This window comes from Megalobrama amblycephala, linkage group LG23 (assembly GCF_018812025.1).
Source record: "Megalobrama amblycephala isolate DHTTF-2021 linkage group LG23, ASM1881202v1, whole genome shotgun sequence".
NCBI classification, from domain to species: domain Eukaryota; kingdom Metazoa; phylum Chordata; class Actinopteri; order Cypriniformes; family Xenocyprididae; genus Megalobrama; species Megalobrama amblycephala.
The window spans coordinates 3,117,224-3,137,897 of record NC_063066.1 but is presented as its reverse complement, the minus strand read 5'-3'; the positions used below and the strand labels follow the sequence as shown (position 1 = coordinate 3,137,897).

Below are 20,674 nucleotides of genomic sequence, written 5' to 3'. Positions count from 1 at the left end.
ATCCAGTGCCGTTACGGTGGAAACAGGACAACAGAATTACTCTTGAATTACTTCTAAATGTTTCATTTTTTACTTCTAATATTTGTTAAACAATCTTAAATGTAGGCAATATGTATTAAAAAACTATATAAAATATGCTTTATTTGTAAAATATGATTGAAAATAAAGGACTTATCATGCAAACCAGTGGTTATGTGGAGTATTTAGAGGATTTAAGTTAATCCGTAAACATTAATTCATGTGTGAAGTAAAAAAAAAGAAGAAGCTAGTATTATAGTAAAAATGAATTAACCCATTATTCTGAGTTAAATAATTAATTAGGGCTGTCAAACTATTAATCACGATTAATCGCATACAAAATAAAAGTTTGAGTTTGCCTAATATATGTGCACAGCAAAATCCCCAGAGTTAAATCAACTCTGCTCAGAGTACATATGGTCCCTCTCTAAATAGTGTTAAAATAACACTGAAGCAGAGTTAAATTTAATGAGATAATAATACTGTGACTGAAGTCAGTTGTTGTTCTTGTGTTTCTCTTTTCTTCAGTGATTCTGCTTGTTAACAGCAGGTGTTCATCACTAATGCACACTCATCACTTAATTAATTGCTTAATTATCTCATTAACTTTAACTCTGTTTCAGTGTTATTTTAACACAATTTAGAGAGGGACCATATGTACTCTGAGCAGAGTTGATTTAACTCTAGGGATTTTGCTGTGTGGGTGTACTGTGTGTAATTATTATGTATATATAAATACAAACACATCCATGTATATATTTGAGAAATATTTACAAGTATATGTATTTATTTATATTTTTATATAATTTATATTATATTTAATTTTTTTGTACATATTTCTATTAAATATATACATTAATTTGTGTGTATTTATATATGCATATTATTTACACACATTACTCATACATATATTATGCAAACTCAAACTCTTATTTTGTATGCAATTAATCACGATTAATCGTTTGACAGCCTTATAATTAACCCAATTTGCTTGGTAAAATTAACCCAACATGTGTTCTGTCCTAAATTTACTAGCCCTGTTTACATTCACTTAAAACATAACTGACTGTGTTTACATGAATACTTGCCAAGACCGGCATTTTGATATTATTTTGTGTGTTTAAACGCAAAAAGCAGTGAAAAAGAACAAGGATGCACGATATATCAGCCACCATATCGGTATCGGCCGATATATGTTCATTTTTAATGTTATTGTTATCGGCCCATTAAGAAAATTTGGCCGATATATTAAAAAAAAACAATAATTTCCTTCAGCTGAAACACTTCAGATGTGCACAGTCAACCATGATGGTTCTGAATTGCTTGAAATATGATTAAAATCACTTCAAAAAGGAAAATACATATAAGTTCAAGATGTACAGCGCAAATCTGTCATATAAGCTACATAATATTATAATGAGAACATTATAATTGTGTGTTTGGGACATGGATTTAATGGTGAGACTTTTGTTTTTGTAATCAGGCTCTCAAAAATTATATAAAAATTTTGATTTCGATTTATCGGCCAATATATCGGTTATCGGCTTTCAAATAGAAAGAATTATCGGTTATCGGTATCGGCCAATTTTTTTATATATATCAGTGCGTCCCTTAAAAAATAACTCAATTTAGTACTGAGAGGTGGCTTTATGTGGGTGTGAGCACAAAATCTGCAGGAAAGAGTAAAATTTTTTGCAGTGAAGTTGGGAAAATGTCTGACAATCATGTGATTGTGATATTTTGGGGGATAAATACTCAAAATACTAAGATATTATTCAAATTTAGGAAGGCATGGAAGATATTTTAGCCAATCTCCGACATCATATTTTGCATGAGAAAACACATGCATACATCATGCATTAATTGGGAAAATCAAAATGACTTGATGATTTGAGGTTAGTAACACGATAAGCTTCTAATCCTGGAGATGACACTTGGCATTGCTTAGAGAGTCAGAATGAATGCATTTACATAAAATAAAAGATGTGACACATCTCCTGAAATGACAGATACATAAAATACACTACAGGTTGCAACACCATCTGTTAATCCGCTGATTAATTTGCATGAGAAAAGTGCTCTGAACTAAATTCAAACAAAATGAGAAAATACATTATTTCAACATCTAACAGATTTATGCATGCGCTCGAGTTTTGAACTAATGACAACGTCAAATAAGAGGTAAAATCACAACCACATTTTTGGACCAAAACGCAAATTAACAGCTGTTAAAAAGCATCATGCATGACTTTGACATGGTTTTTCATCCATCGGTGTGCTTGCTGGTGATAGCCTGATGTTTTTTGGGAATAGCAGAACCTGTGGGCTGATATTTTGCACCCAAAACACTCAAAAGGCTCTCTGACAGATGCAACCATATGCAGAGAGTTTTGTGGAGGCAGGGAAGACGATGTATCATGACTACAGACATGAGAATAAATCAACATGACAGCAGGCAAAATGAGACTTTCTATATCTTATTGGAGCATTGTTCAACATTAGTGCCTGAGCTGGATTAGGGAGGGAATAGTCTGATAAAAAAAACCAGCCGAGCCACAGTTTGATCAAACCAAACACAACGAGAAAATTCATTATGTCAATTAAACAATCCCGTTTTCTCCTTCCACCAGGCTAGGATGCATATTAATGAGGGATTCTACTTTCTTAACTTTAGTTCCTGATGCATGTGTAATTTATTCTTTTTCTTTGTTTATTCGAGGTTTACGTTAACGACTGGAAATTGTGACCATGAGGGAGACGTGTTTGAACTAATTCATATGGGAGTGACGTAAACAGCTGAAGAACTGGCCCTTGAGACTGGCTTCTGTAACGTGTGATGATCGTTTCTGCTCTAATGACTAGAACTGCACGCCGTGATGAATGTCATATTTTTTCCTCATTACACAAAATCTGACACTCATTAAGATCAAGATTAGTATCTATAGTTACACAGTGTGTGTAGAAGGCTGTATAATTGTTTACAGTTCTTCTTCAAATGACGCAGTTTGTTTGAGATCCTCCGTAAAATCCATAATTTAGTTCACTATAGTTGGTTGTTAAAATAAATGCTATAACAATACAACAGTGCAAACCACACAGAGTCATATTTTGTCATATTCTGATTATGTATGCATCATATTCATATTCTAAACTGATGAGCATTAGAAAAGACTGTTATTACTGGGTTTTGTAACAGTGTTATTTTTGTTTTTGTTTTGTTTTATTATACACTTGCTGAAAAAAAAACGCTGGGTTAAAAACAACCCAAGTTGGGTTAAAAATGGACAAACCCAGCAGTTGGGTTAAATGTTTAACTCAACTATTGTTTAAAAATTACTATATGGCTGACTTAAAATGAACCCAAAGTATAAATGAACATTTATTAATAAGTTTCATGAATAATAATTAAACCATAAACATTTATTAAATTGCTTATTAATAATTGTTCACCTTTTGATTATTATTGTTGCCTCTAGTAATTATGTGTCTGATTTTTAATTTCCAAACCTATTTTGGGTTCATTTTAAGCCAGACATATAGTTATTTTTAAACAATAGTTGAGTTAAATAAAATAAAACTACCCCCAAACATTTAACCCAACCACTGGGTTAAAACAACCCAGTGCATTGTGCATTTTTAATAATAATAATAATAATAATAATAATAATAATATATATATATATATATATATACTAAATCCTGGGTTAAAAACAAACCAAATATATATATATATATTAAAAAAAAACTACATATATATATATATATATATATATATATATATATATATATATGTTTAATTATATATTTCAAATTAGCTGTTAGTTTTCATGTATATATATATATATATATATATATATATATATATATATATATATATATATATATATATATATATATTTTAATTATATATATAAACATATATTTTTAATTATATATATATATTTTTTAATTATATATATATATATATATATATATATATATATACATATATATATAATTTTAAAAAAACTAAATCTATATATAAGTTTTATTATATATTTCGAATTAGCTGTTATTTTTATATTTTAAATTTTCATGTTAATTTTATATTTTTAGGTTTATTTTTTCCCCGTTTTAGTTTAGATTTTTTTTATTTAACTATTTATTTAATTAGTTTAGTACTTCAACAAGCTTTTTTCAGTTCATTGCCAAGAGACCATTTTTCATTTAGACTAATATTTATATTTTATTTTATTACAGCCTTATTTCAATTAACAGACACGCTTTAATAATTTTAATTTTAGTTAACAATAATAACTCTGATTTTTTTTTAAAAAAAGGGATATTTTTGGATCAAGGAAGAGACTATATTAAATTAACCGATTTCAACTGTTATTTTAGCACAAATAAGAAAAAAATAATAATAATAATTTAAAATGGTAAAAACATTAATGCAAACTAACATAAATTCTGTAATAAGAAGCTTTAAATTTAAAATAAAAAAAACTTAACACAAAAATAACAATTCATGTTCTCTCTAACCATAAACCACAAATTTAATAAGAAAGAATGTCCATACCATCACAGCAATACAAGCATGAATTATTGCTATTAAAAACCAAATGCAAATGATGTTTTAGCAAATTCTGCAGTCAGCGCAGCTTAATTTGGGAGTTTTTCTCAGAAAATATTGATATATGCGAAAGATTTTGCATACAATTTTTTTTTTTTAATTAAGTCGATTTGTGAATATGAAACTATAAAATCACATACTAAATGTGTCTGTGCAAAGTTATCAACAGCTCATGTCGTCAGCATGTGCACTTCCACACAATATGCACAAGGATACCATTACATGAGAAAGAGAAAGAATTTCAATACAAATTCTACTTGAATTACAATAGTACATAAGCAGAAGTTCAGTCTCACTGTTACAGTTCCAACACATTTTTGTGCAGAAGAATGAAAATGAGTGATAAACAGGATCTGCACATTTCTAATTTTAAACACCTTTATCACAGCTGCTGGCAACACAGCTTAACTTATTCTGAACCTGAAACCCTATGTGTTGGAATAAAGAAATAAAATAAAAACAATTTCAACAAAGACGTTTTCTGAAGAAACTATTATGTTGTGTGTATTATTGAATAAAGGGTGTGTTTCACTCAATATTTGTCCTTCACACTCTTGCAGTCCTGCAGGCCATGCAAGTATTTCCAATATTTTCTCTGTCTGCCGGGATCCAGTGAATGCCTATTCATGCAATCTCTTTTCAGATGCTCAGTTGGAAAGGCGTTTTGCTTCGGTAGGCGAGTGGAGAGAGAGATGTGTGAAGGTGAAAACGTCTTGTTAGCTGCCAAGTCACAATAATCTAATAATAATCGCTAGCTAACGTGACATTTTGTCTTGAAATAAATGTTGAATTCTTGAATTCTGACAGTATTGAACATTACTCAAGTTTGACACCCAGAGGGCAAGATTTTCAGAATACCTGCATACCTAACAGTCCAACCATATTCATTAATTTTATCCGTCAAAACTCATCTTTGATGACATATTTAAAGTTTTACCTGTGAAAAAAAATCTTCATGTCTTAAAATAGCTTGAATGTAACTCGACACCCTTGCTTCATTTAGTATACGCGGAATGCTTATGAATATGCAAATTAGCTCCGCCTCCACTCTCTCACACCACAGGGGGTCTTTAAATACAGATACAGCCAATCAAACACACCCATCACGTCCTACAGTCACTTCTCTTTTAGTACATAATTGTCATTCACGGCACATCAAAGCTTATGGACTTTCAACCAGCAAATCATAGCTTTTTGCTTCTGTATTTTTGTACACATGCACACACACACTAACAAACACACAAATGTCTTTCAGGCGGCTGGTGCCCTGTCCATTGTGGAAAGTGAGAAGCAAAATTGCACAGCAGGAGTTGTATTGATCTAAAAATGATAACCTGTTGTTCGAAAGAGACGCCTAAGTGCGCCAGTGATTGTAAAGATGAATGGTACGATTCTACAGTCTGTGTCCACCTCAATCCTGATGATTACTGTCCCAAATCCGCAAGGGCTCATGAACAATATCTGAGCCAATCCGACAAGTCTGATTTCACAGTTAGCACAAACTACTAATACAATTCAAAGACTATTTTCACTTACTCAAATGAGGTTTCATATGTAATTCAGGGATTCGGTTGTTAAAGTGGACCTATTTGAACATAAATGTGTGTCAGCAGTGTGTGTACACAACCACCTTATAATGGTAAAAATCCACCCACTTTTCTTTTATTGATCCCCATAAATCATAAACAGTCTCAGAACAATATTCTAGCAATGTGATGTCACAAATGCTCAGGCCCCGCCCACGACTGCTGACAGGCTCTGCCCTATTAGCATAGCTCCTCCCATGAGTCATGTTTATCTCTTCCCTTCACATTCAAGTAAGAAATATATTCTTATTAAAGCTACTAAAGTTATTCAGTCAAGAGCAGTGAGTGATTTTCAGTTTTTCTTTTGTTGTTTGGTTCATATTAACAGCAGATACAGCAGTAGATACAGTATATTATGCTGCTGTCACTTTAACCAATTAAGACCTGAAGGCTTTTTTAGAGTTTTTTTTCTGAGCGACACACACAAAAATAAAGACTCATAACTCCAAAAGTCTAGCAAGGAGAGTCAAAAGGTAGGTATCATTTGATAGAAAACATTTTAAATTTTAAGAAAATATAAATGACATTAAATTTGGACATTTTCTTGCTGAGAAACAGCAAAGAATAAAAAAAAAAAAAAATTTTTAAATAATTTTTCTTTTTTTTATTTGACATAGAATAACTCAGGAACAATAAGATCGCTAAAAAAATATTTTTTGGTGATGCTCTCCTATATGTGAGCTGCATCTGGTTCAAATTTCGTGGTGATAGCATAAAGAATAGTTTGAAAAATTGTTGTTCATTTTTTCCGCAGCCAGGTGGCGCCAACGGGCGGTAAACTCTGGTTTAGAGGTGCTTCTCAGCAATCGTTAGGAGTTTTTCAAAATGGTTAGATGCATTAAAAAGATGAGATTCTAAGCTTTAAAATGATATCTATTATGTGTTATTCCACGTTGGAAAACGACATGGATGGGTCCGGGAACATTGGATACACACTGCATCCCGGAGAGATGAGAGACATGTTTTTAGCCAAGTATGTTAAATCATTCCATGAGTAATATCTTGTGATCAACGCAATATATTATATTGATTTTGGATTCATTTTAATCTTGACATTCTGCTTTAAATATTGATGTGCAATTTTTTATGATCTGTGCATTTTTCATGAAGTTATGAGCACGTGAAATACATACTTGTATTCAGTTAGCGGCTGTGCTATTTTTGTTGTAAACGCATATTACTCAGACTCATTAGAGGGTGAAAACAACGCAACAGAAGCATGTTGGAGGCTTGATATGAAAGTTTAAAGTCTCTGGTTTTGTATGCAAAAAGAATTTTTGTGCTACCTATATGGATTCAATTTTTATTGGCTTTTAAAGAGAGACACGCAAATGGGAGCGCCGACGCTCCATCCGGTCTTAAGGGGTTAATACACAGATCTAATATACACATGTGATTTCTTTCCCTGCTGTTTACATTCACAGACATAACCCACTGTGTTTATGCGTTTTTGACGTAACCTTGTGTGTTTTTGAGAGCTTAAGTGCAATAAGTCGTGTAAGAGAACTTAGTTTAATACTCACACGACGTGCCGTCTGACAGACAGCTTTCTGTGCGCGTGCTTCAGATGTGTGCGCTCAAAAAAGTCAGAAGTTTAGACTGATATGGCTTTAAAACACATGCAGATAATAAACTTTCATAATGATGAAAAACTGCAATGTCATGTGAGCTTGACCGTGATAGAGATGATAATCAAAAACAAACAGATGTTTTAGATTTTGGCAGAGTATTGAGGCACGAGCTGTTTTTCCTTCCACTCAAAAATGGGCATTTACAACAAGCTATAATAAATGATCTGTGGGGTATTTTGAGCTGAAACTTCACAGACACATTCTGGAGACACCAGAGATTTATATTACATCTTGTGTAAATGGGCATAATAGGTCCCATTTAAGCTTTGTGTTCATTCATGTGGTTTCATATGCGATTTGGAAATTTTCTCTTTAATGTGGTCCAGTTTCCGCGGTCAGACAGAAACTGACACACTTGAGAGATGACTTCTCAGCACATAACTGTTATGTTCTCTTTATTCTGACCTTTTCGCATTTAAATTCATGTGCATATTTCTATTTAGCAAAACTAGGCTGTTTGTCCTAACAAGCCTATCAAGCCTGATAGCATACAATAGAAATGAGTGCAATAATTTAGAATATCCATTTTCATTAAAGGTCCCGTTCTTCGTGATCCCATGTTTTAAACTTTAGTTAGTGTGTAATGTTGTTGTTAGAGTATAAATAAAATCTGTAAAATTTTAAAGCTCAAAGTTCAATGCCAAGCGAGATATTTTATTTAACAGAAGTCGCCTACATCGAACGGCCAGTTTGGACTACATCCCTCTACTTCCTTCTTTAATGACGTCACTAAAACAGTTTTTTGACTAACTTCCGCCCACAGGAATACACAAGAGTTGCGTTTGTAGAGTGTGTTTGTCGCCATGTCGTCGAAACGCTGTTATTTTCATCCCGCAGTCCAATCACCGGGTCTGATTCCGGCTCAAATTGATAGGGTAAAATTAAAGACGTTTACAATAACACTGAGCGCGTGCATCTCCACGTTATGGTAAGAGGCGTGACCTTTCCGGGCAAGGTTCGCTAAGCTGCTGTCGAATCACAACACAGGAACCGCTGGCACAATCAGAACTCGTTACGTAATTCTGAAGGAGGGACTTCATAGAACAAGGAAGTCATCAGCCCGTTTTTATGACAGTGGAAACAGCGGTATACAGATAAGTAAATTATGTGAAAAATACTGTGTTTTTTTACACGTGAAACATGAACACATGTTATATTGCACACTATAAACACAATCAAAGCTTCAAAAAACCACGAAAAACGGGACCTTTAAATATTCCTTCTATAAGTTAGTGCTTTTTAAATTGTTGAAGGTTTCTATTGTAAAAAATTATATATTAAACCTTTTTGGCACACAATGTAGAGAATACAAAAATACATTTAGTAGGTCTGTTTGTTTTTCACTGAATTTACTGCTAAGAAATTTGAGTGTTTGGTAAAGATCCACCAGGCAGCTGCGTTTCATCCACAGCATGTCAAATAGGCACATGTGATTGATTCAGACCATGTCATCAAAATCTCACTTCAGCCAAGAATATAAAGTTGGCAACCACTAAAAATGAACCAGAAACTGTTACTGTTATGTATATTTTAGATTTTTTCGGCGGTGGACAGGGGTCAGCATGGTCACCCTGACTGGTCAGCAGCTATGCTGCCCTATACATGTGTATTCTGACACCTTTCTATCAGAACCAGCATTAACTTCTTGAGCGATTTGAGCTACAGAAGCTCGTCTGTTGGATCCGACCACACGGGTCAGCCTTCGCTCCCCACCTCGGCCGCCCATGACCCTGTCTCCAGTTCACCACTGTTCCTTCCTTGGAGCACTTTTGATAGATACTGACCACTGCAGACCGGGAACACCCCACAAGAGCTGCAGTTTTGGAGATGCTCTGACCCAGTCGTCTAGTCAAACTCACTCAAATCCTTACGCTTGCCTATTTTTCCTGCTTCTAACACATCAACTTTGAGGACAAAATGTTCACTTGCTGCCTACTAACAGGTGCCGTGATGAGATAATCAGTGTTATTCACTTTACCTGTCAGTGCTCATAATGTCATGCCTGTGTAAATGTGCACATTTACAACATAAATTTATATATTTATATATATTTATATATTTATATATATATATATATATATATATATATATATATATATATATTAATAGTTGTTGTTTAACATACAAGGTCCTATTGTTAAGTTGAGTCAACTGTAGGGAAAAATGTCACTTTGTTGCTCTGTAATTCATGTTAACTATTTCCCCGACATTAACAGAATTTTCCAGCAATCCATGTTTTCATGTTCAAATTCAGTGTTAATGTTACTGAATGTACTGGATGTAACTACACTGTAAAAAAAAATCCCAGTAAAATTTACGGTAAAAAAACGGCAGCTGTGGTTGCCAGAATTTTACCGTAAAAAATACAGTAGCAACGTAAAAAAAAAATCTGTTAAATTTACGGTAAAATAACGTATTTCATTAACTGATATAATGTTAATTTACGAACCTAATGAAGTACTAATATCTGTTTTGTACCTTTATAATACACTGACGGTCACCAAACACAGTGGTGATAAGAGTCACATGATAAATCAAAGTTCATCACAAGCTGAAAAGGACAACACTAACATATAGAAGGGGCACACAGTGTCATTCACACACACACTAAACACCATCATGGTAACATGCATGAAATTTTAAAAATGCAATAAACATTAATTTAACAACGTTAAATGTAACATAAAACCCTAATGTACATGAAAAAATGAGAAAAACTAAGAAGAAACAAAGTTATTTCAACGAAAATATATCAAATGTGAAGTGTCACGTAGGGAATTGTGGGAATGTCAATTTACGGTTTTTCACTGTAAATTTTACAATGAATTGTTATTTTTCACTTCCAAAAACTGTGAATTTAATGGTATTTTACTGTAAAATTACATTAAATGTACCGTTTGATCTATTACAGTTATTCACCCTATATAGTACGGAAACTTTCTGTAAACCAATTGACAGTTTTTCACCGCAGCATTTTTACAGTCTTTTACTGTTAAAATCACGGTCATTTTTTACAGTGTAGTAGTTTGAAAATCACATTTCATTGGTTCAGACTCATGTCACTGAGAATTCGCTATGAATATTCACATAGTTGGAATGCTGCGCTTTAAAACGATACCAAATTTTGGTTTTGAGGGGATGCAGGGAAGCTGAGGGAAGCACCAAAAAGCAAGAAAAATGGCATTTTCCATGGTCAAAGGAAAGGTAATCCTCTCAGAAAACATACAAATAAAGATCCTTTTAGATGTCTGATTGCTATTTGGAGCATTGGGATTGCTAGACGAGGGCTTAATTAACTAATTTTTGTGAAAACCTCAAATTCTACTTGTTTTGCCAGTAGATTAAAATTAACCCATGCACAATCCAACTCATTTTGCCAGCACGGGTCAGATATTTTTGCAGATGACTGTACTATATACCAGATGTAATGCTAAAAATAATGCTGTCTGAACCATTTAATGTACAGTACAGTCCAAAAGTTTGGAACCACTAAGATTTTTAATGTTTTTAAAAGAAGTTTCGTCTGCTCACCAAGGCTACATTTATTTAATTAAAAATACAGTAAAAACAGTAATATTGTGAAATATTATTACAATTTAAAATAACTGTGTACTATTTAAATATATTTGACAAAGTAATTTATTCCTGTGATCAAAGCTGAATTTTCAGCATCATTACTCCAGTCTTCAGTGTCACATGATCCTTCAGAAATCATTCTAATATGCTGATCTGCTGCTCAAGAAACATTTAATGTGTACAATTGTACAAAATATTTGTGTACAATATTTTTTTTCAGGATTATTTGATGAATAGAAAGTTCAAAAGAACAGTGTTTATCTGAAATCTAATCTTTTGTAACATTATAAATGTCTTTACTGCCATTATGCATCCTTGCTGAATAAAAGTATTAATTTCTTTAATTTCTTTAAAAAAAAAAAAAAAAAAAAAATGCTTACTGACCCCAAACTTTTGAACGGTAGTGTATAATGCTACAGAAGCTTTGTATTTCAGATAAATGCTGTTCTTTTGAACTTTCTATTCATCAAAGAATCCTGAAAAAAAAAGTACACAACTGTTTTCAACATTGAAAATAATCATAAATGTTTCTTGAGCAGCAGATCATCATATTAGAATGATTTCTGAAGGATCATGTGACACTGAAGACTGGAGTAACGATGCTGAAAATTCAGCTTTGATCACAGGAATAAATTACTTTGTCAAATATATTTAAATAGTACACAGTTATTTTAAATTGTAAAAATATTTCACAATATTACTGTTTTTTACTGTATTTTTAATTAAATAAATGTAGCCTTGGTGAGCAGACGAAACTTCTTTTAAAAACATTAAAAATCTTAGTGGTTCCACACTTTTGGACTGTACTGTATGTTAAACATGGTCTAAAAAATCTACAGAGAGGTTTAGAAATTTAAGTCCAGAAAAGTAGGGAATTTTGAACTGGAAACTGTGTAGAAACACTGTTGTTATAAATTAGTAAAGTGACTTTTTTCCCCCTCAAATTCAGCCGCCTTTTAGTCAGGACATTCTTATCTTGATTATACTGTAAGTAGGAATACTCTCCAAGTAAAAAGAACTTATTAAATATGAAACTTTTTTAGTATATTGAACAGCAGATAAAATATCTCTTATTTTCAGTCCTAAAGCTGCGTTGCAGAGGAAGACGAGGACATATTTCCCCTGGAACTGACTTGTGGAAATTGCTTCTCTATCAAAACATTGTACAAGTAAATCTGTCTTTGCCCCGGGCTGTATCTCTGGTACACAAAAATATGCGTTGCATATAGATTGGAACGGTTGTGATTCCTACAACTTTTAAACACCTTAAAATGTTTTGCTGTCTCAATTTTCTAAGAGCAATTCATTTCCCTTTGATGTCAGTAAGTGGTTTTTGTGCCCAGTTGAGTAATTGTGTCAGTGCTGGTTTCTGCTAGCGCGTGGCATCTTGTCTTTTCGGCATGTTAATATTTAAATCCCTCAAACTTTTGATTGGCTGCTCTAAATTTAATATCATCTCTTTCGGTGTTGTGCGTAATGAAATGTTTTTATATGAGAATCAAATTCTCTTTTTGATTCTGTGTGCGTGACGTAAAGGTCAGGGATGTGCGGCGAGGCCGTCATTAGCCAGTACCTCATATTTGAGCTTTGAATTCGCCCTCATTCAACATTCACGCTGTCTTTAAGTTTTAACGAACGTTCATCGTGCCTCAGGCTGACACGTGCCTAAAATGTATCATTTGCATGACGCCGACAATTGGCAAACAGGTTAATTGTGTAGGCTCGCCATCTCCAACTTATGTTCTTCATGGACGGGGTTGCTTAAAGGGATAGTTCACCCAAAAATGCTTTATTGCATTTGATTGCATATTGATTTACTCACCCTCAAGCCATACTAGGTGTATATGACTTTCTTCTCAATCAGAGATATATTCAAAAATATCCTTGCTCTGCAAATATTTATAATGGTAGTGAATGGGAGGCCTGTTTTGAAGCAAAATATTGTTGAATATTGTGAGCTAAGCTGATTATAGAGACCATTGGTGGCAATGATTCTACGATCTACTTTTGGGAAATGCAGCTCCGAGTTAATTCATATTAGGTTCATATTAACCTGAGATGGGAGGAGGTGTTTTAACATTGGCAAAAATGACACACACATCACCATCACCGGTTTGATTGTAAATAAAATGACATTCACATTTGTGGAACAACATGATTTTCTTTCCTCACAGGGAGCGTCTGTGAAGGTATAAAGGGGCTCGGTTGGAGCCACCCTAACAGAGTCCATTAACTTTCATTTCCACTGTCATCCATCCTAAAGTGGGTCGTTAGTTTGGTGCATCTGGGTAACTGATCGGCTAATCTGTCTTTGATTTATGTGCGAGGAGAAGTGAGGACTTAGCAGAGGGCTCTGAAGGAATTGATTACTGACATGGTTAATTGGCTAAACCCACTGGTACACTGAGACAGGCTTATTGGAAATGTCAAATCAAGCACTTCATTTGCATTCATGATGTATGGTGTCTATTCTGGCTTCTGCCAATGCAGCATTAGCAGACGCACTTTGCGCTGGAGAGAGGCTGTGGTTTCAAACTACAGTTGAAATCCAGGAACGGACCATCTGTCTTTTCACAACCGCAGCTCTGAACGTTTATGGACGCTTGATCGCAGTGTTAGTTTTTTGCATGCTCACTTAAAATACAAAATATTTGGATAGATGAAGGCGAAGTACATTTTCTATATTAATTAACTCTTTCCCTTCCAGAGATTTTTTAAAAAGTTGCCAGCGTCAGCATTTTTGATAATTTTCTCAAAACTTTTATGGCCCCCAGAATATTTTGTTGTATGAATATCTGAACATGCAATATATCGAAAGAAAGAAAAGAGCCTCTGCTTCATGCATTTTTTTTTTTTTAATCAGCACTTGAATGTGGATAAGTTCATTAACATTAGATCGTTTTGATTTAAATGCTGTTTAATGTTTGATAATCGCAGTATTTTATATAAGCAATGCTTTTTTCACTTGTTTCTGCTTCTTCTTCATCTGTGTTTTGATCCAGAGATTCTGTACACTTTTAGAAGATGCGTAATAGCGCCCTCTACCGTATAACAGTTAATTTTATGTTAATCAAACAATTGTGGAAAAACGTTTAATATATATTTTTCCTATAATATATCTGTCAACATTGGAATTTGAAAATAAGGGAAATTTTCAGGTCGAAAATTGATAAATTTATTTATTTATTTATTTATTTATTTATTGATTGTTTTTTGGTCAACAAGCAAAATTCCATTTGCATCATTTTGCACAGGAAAGCATGAAACTTACAGGTACATACAATTGTGCACATGCATGTACACATACATAACCTTACAAAATAAAATAATTACAAAATCATTCAAAAAATATATATTTTTTTAAATTTAATTTAAAATTAAATGAAATTATATTAATAAGGTAAAAAATATATATATTATTTTTGTTATTAAAATATATTATGTAGGCATTAACTCATTTTAATGTGTTTTACTAACAGCCAGGTGTTTTAATAATTTGTGATTTATTTATAGAAAGATTAAAAATATGGGAGAAATATTTAAACAGAATGATAGTGGGATAGAATGGAAAAATACAGAAGAATTCTGGGAAAAATGGGAGGGTTGACAGGTATGTCCTATAGATATTGGTTCTGACCTGGTTTGTGCCAAATTTGGTGGTATTGTCAGGGATTTTAAGGTTTGATTGCTAGGTGATTTTGTTTTGGAAACTTCAGAAAACTCGATTTTTCTCAAAATTGACTTTGTCGACTTCAAGTCATTTTTGTTGAATTCCAACAAATCATACATCATTTTGAAGGTTTTTAAAACTTTGCTGAAAATAGCAATGACTAATTTTTGAAAATTTGCTCATTGCGACTCAATTTGCCAGAAGGGGTCACGTATTCTTCTTTTCTTTGGGTTTTTTCATTGGTTTTCTCAAAGTGATAACATGCGATTACATGATAAGAAGAAACCTAAAACACTTTATAACCTGTGTATATTCACTCTGACACATCGGTTTGATATTGTAATTGTGGTTTGATGTTGAATGATCACCAAACAGTCTGATTTAGATGATGGTTTGCTCCTTTACTGTCACTGGTTTGACACACACATTCAAATAGTGAAGTTCAAAAGATACTCGCTTATGGTTAAAGATTTTTGCGCTTTGAATTTATTCCATTGTGTTCGACAATCACTAAAGGATCACTAAACTTTTGCCATAAATACACTCGGCTTGTATCATACATTTATTTTTATAAATTCTTAATTTTATATTTTAGAAAACTGGATAGGGGCAATAGTCTGGAAACACAACTATTTTTGCATACTTATCCAGACCTGCAAATTACTTTTCCAAACTGCGTAAGAAACAAATGTCCAAGCAAATAATCTGTGAAAACACTTAATTGAAGTTGCAATATTATTCACAGTCGACTGTTTGCTCCTAACGCTGCATATAATGTCTGGTCTTGCCTCATTCAGCACAGGTTCCTCTGTTCAGGAGTTTCCTATAAACGCAGAAAAAAAATTACCTATCTCTCGAGTAACACAGAAGAGAAGCCACTCGCATTTTATCACCAAAAATGGGATAAAATGCATCAGACACAAGCGGAATGGAAAATACATTAAGGCCACCTAATGTCTTCTAACGGCCCACATAAAATAGACCTTGAATCTTGTAAATGCCGTTATAATATAACATTGATAGCTCTGGAAAGCCAATGCTGATCAGCGTGTCTGATGCATCGAACACGGTGGCCTTCCTTTAATCATGTATTTTGTCAGTAGTAGATGCCTATTTCCCATGGTTCACTTCCACCAACAAAACACAGGCTGGTGATTTATCTGCAGACATCACATGAGGCATGTCACTCGTAATCTCACACAAAGGCACAGAAGCATGCAGTTCCCTACAGAAACGTGAAATCACCTGCTGCAAAAACATTTACACCTTCCCATTTCCTCAGATACCTGATCACTGCTTTTAGATCAGATAAGTTTCATTGCGCCTGATTGAGGATTTGTCACTGCATGTTTATCAGTGTGTTTCTCCAAAAGCTATAGAGAGCAACAGGGACTGCTCTTGGGTTTTTCTCTAAAAACAAAAAAACTCCAACCAACCAGCTTTGAGATGAATCTCACAACTTTGTTTTAAAACAAAAATATTTTAGAAATCAGATAAATTAACTACACTCTAAAAAAGTTATTTAACTCAACTATTGTTTAAAAATCACTATATGTCTGGCTTAAAATTAACCCAAAATATGTTGGGAATTAAAAATCAGACACATGATTACTAGAGGATACAATAATCATCAAAAGGTGAACATTTATTAATAAGCAATTTAATAAATGTTTATTGTTTAATTATTATTCATTAAACATATTAATAAATGTTCATTTATTAAACATATTTTGGGTTCATTTTAAGCAACAATACAGTAATTTTTAAACAATAGTTGAGTTAAAACTGCCCAGCACATTGGGCAAACATTTAACCCAACTGCTGGGTTAAAACAACCCAATCGCTGGGTTTGTCCATTTTCAACCCAACTTGGGTTGTTTTTAACCCAGCATTTTTTAGAAGCATTGAAAATTATGTCACTGAATAAAAAATTTAAGTACTTTTATTATTTACAACTATTGACTTATTTTCAATAATGATATAATATAATATAATGTAATACAAAAACAATGGTAACAAAATACTATATAAACAATATACACTACCATTTAAAATTTTATTTAAAATAATGGTTTTGAACAAACATTAAAATCTCTTATGCTCACCAAGGCTGCAATTATTCAAGCAAAAATACAGAAAACAGTAAAAAAAAAAAAAAAAAATTAAAATAACTGTTTTCTATATTGTCAAATGTAATTAATTTCTGTGATCAAAGCTGAGCAGCATCATTACTCCAGTCTTCAGTGTCACATGATCCTTCAGAAATCATTCTAATATGATGATTTGCTGCTCAAGAAACATTTCTGATTATTATCAATGTTTAAAACAGTTGTGCTGCTTAATCATTTTGTGGAAACTAGATTCTTTGACGAATAGAATTCCGCGTGATATCATATGGTATATCAGCACGGCTGTGATTCGGCCGTAGGTAATCACTGATATTCAGCCATATCGCATGGCTACGAGTGTGATTTTGTGTTTATACCACAGTTCAACGGCACGAGTGTGTAAATAAATAAGAAATAACAACAGAGTGTCTTTAAAACCCTCTTTTTTGCCATGGATTCAAATCTCAAATTAACAGTTTAACAGTCAAAGCCTCCATTACTAATTCTAAAACATCACTTTAAAACTAGTAACGTAGGAACGTTGAGTCGCTTCATTGAAGCTTTTTGCATTATGTAGAGTATTATGAGAGAGAGAGAGAAAGAGAGAGATCGACTAAACAAGTGTGTTACCTGCATCTGATAGCATTCATTCTTGAGGTCAATGTCCATAATATTATATCCATTATAAAAAATCAGTTTGAATGTCCGCTGAGGAAAGTGATATCTTTGTCCTTTTAAAAGTTAAGGGGATTTCCCACAGCGCTTAAACAACTGACTCACTCATAAACAGAGTCTTTGCCGCCATTTAATGGTGCAATAATGTATCTTTCACTAATGCTATTGATGGACCCTTTCTCGATGCCAAATACGGCATATTTATATGAAATAATATTTGTTGAACAACAATATTGAAATAAACAACAATAGCCATTATAAAAGACATAAACACAAGCAAACAATAAACACAATCAAATAAATAAAAAAACACAAGCAAACTATTTAGTCAAACATACAAAAGTAGCACTCTTTTACAGGATTTAAGTTCAATTTAGCCTAAATATAAAGTCATGAAATGTAATTTTCCCCTTAACCCAAATCGTTTTGCTCTGGAACAAGAAATAGATTAATAAGATCAAATATTGCACATTTGATATACCCCAAATGAATTGCATTTTTAACCACTATCTACATAAGAACCAGCGGCAAATCCCCGAAGCACTGGCCGAGATGAAGCTGTTCTCGGCGGGTACTCGAGCACTGAACGGCCGCTGACGGCCTGGAGCTCGCGTCTGCGAAAGCGTCAAAACAAAATATGAGTCACATATTTCAGGTCTAAACAACTACATTCTCACCTAAAAAACTATTAAAATTACAGTTTGTGATACAACAAGTGAAAAATTTGTAAAAAAAATACGGTGGATTTGGATGACAGTCGGCCTCGATGACAGTCGCTTCAAACAGAGTGAAACAAACGGTGAAAAGGAGAGCTGTTATTACTAGAATATCAAATAGATTCAAGAACCAGAAAGAACTGCTGCATAAATTCAGATAAACAAAAGTTTCCATTGTAATATCAGCTTCCACCAGGAATTCGGTGGAACTTTTTCAAGTTCAAATCACACTGATTTGTGGCTTAGAAACACATACTGAGGTCATGGTAGGTCTGTATTGAAAGGTACATGCATATGCATCATTAAACATTGATCTCTCTATGGGAAAAATTTAACAGGATTTTAAAATCTGAAACAGCACTGTAGTGCTCTATGGAGAGTTAACACTACAGACAATCAAAGTGAACTGTTTCAGTCCAGTTGAACCCAAACCCCTACACTGCATGGAGGATGACTATCAAAAAACAAATATAAAATACATTGTAAAAGCTTGTAATTGGTCATGCTGGGAGTTATTTACAGGCTGTCGATGGGTTCACTTGCAGGACTAAGAGTTCACTTTATACAATTGCACCAACAGAGTTCCAGGCTGCTTGCCAGAAACTCGGGGAGCGTGTACCCGATCACACTTCAAAACAACACATTCTTATTTACTGACCGCAGAGAACATGAAAACAGCCTTGTGGAGGAGGAACCAACGAAGATGGCAATTAGTAACACGCAATTGACTACCTCAGAAGGTGAAATGCAACATTCCAGCAATTTAGCCAAGGTGGGAGGTTGGATTCTGACAGAGAGTATTTATCCTTGTTGCAGGAAATACAATGGGATGAAATGAGAAAGGGCAACACTTGATGGTTGTGTTTAAATTGGCAGGCTGCTCTGGTGCGTTAATGAAACACTGGCGTCTGCACTTCCAGCATTGCTTGTGGCTTGAATACAGATAAATCCTCCTTAAACTAAATTTGGAAGTTAAAATTGATCATGAAATTTGGAATGAATAATAGAATAAACTCTTGTTACACATGCAGATTTCGTACTTAATCCATTCTGGTGTAATTGCCACATGTACGCTATCTCACCGTCATTTTACTAGTCTGACAAAAAGCCTCAGGATATATAAAACACAAGAGAGTGCAAATGCGGGGGTGCTTCTATTTGTATTCAGAAGAGATTGCATACAGAGTGAGCGACTGTTTAATTTGAGCCGTTCTCCTGAGTTATAAAACAAGCATTAATTAAAAAAAAAAAAGTCTAGTTAAAATCAGGTGTCGGCAGATTCTCATATGCACCGATAGCTTGTCAAGCCTCAACACCCCCCACAACAAAAGCCTTTTATCTGAAGACAGGGCGCGATGACATTACAGCAGCAACAGAACCTGTTGGTTCATAATGGTAGCAATTAACTTATCGGCATATTGTCCTTCACTGAGCAGAGAGCAAGAGCGTGACTCATCTCATTTTTTCTGTGTGGTTGAGAGACTAATGTCATTAAAACACAGGGCCAGCGTCAGTCCTCCTCTAATGACTGATTGTCAGGGTAAGAATTGAGCTCAGAACTGGCCTCTTTATCATGCAAATATACTCATCATGAGTAACCCGCACTCTGCTTATGAACAGGTTGGAGGTCATTATAATGGACTTACTAGCCAAAAATGTAAATGTTAATTTGTTATGTGTTATGTTTTTAAATGTACATGTTTTCATGTTAAACTCAATGGTTATGTTTACAAATAATCGAACTACATGGCCTTATTTAAAAAACAAAATGAAGATATTAAAACATTTTTAACATTTTCTGAAGAAAGATGAATCGTGTTTTCCTGCAAAAGTTACTTCCATGTTGTGAGGTTGTCAATATGTGCGATTTTTTTGATGTTTTGGACGGTTTTGCTATGCTATGCTTTAATGGTGCCATCGAACGTTTTTTTACAAGATGTAATAAGTCTAAGGTGTCCCCTGAATGTGTCTGAAGTTTCAGCTCAAAATACCCCATAGATTTTTTTTTATTAATTTTTTTAACTGCCTATTTTGGGGCATCATTAAATATGCGCCGATTCAGGCTGCGGCCCCTTTAAATCT

The 20,674-nt window shown here is 33.6% G+C and overlaps 1 protein-coding gene across 1 annotated transcript in view; it reads right to left on the bottom strand.

Annotated features, from left to right (window-relative positions):
• Positions 1-20,674, bottom strand: part of gfra4b (GDNF family receptor alpha 4b) — an 82,145-nt gene that overhangs the window by 20,949 nt on the left and 40,522 nt on the right. The window lies entirely within an intron of this gene.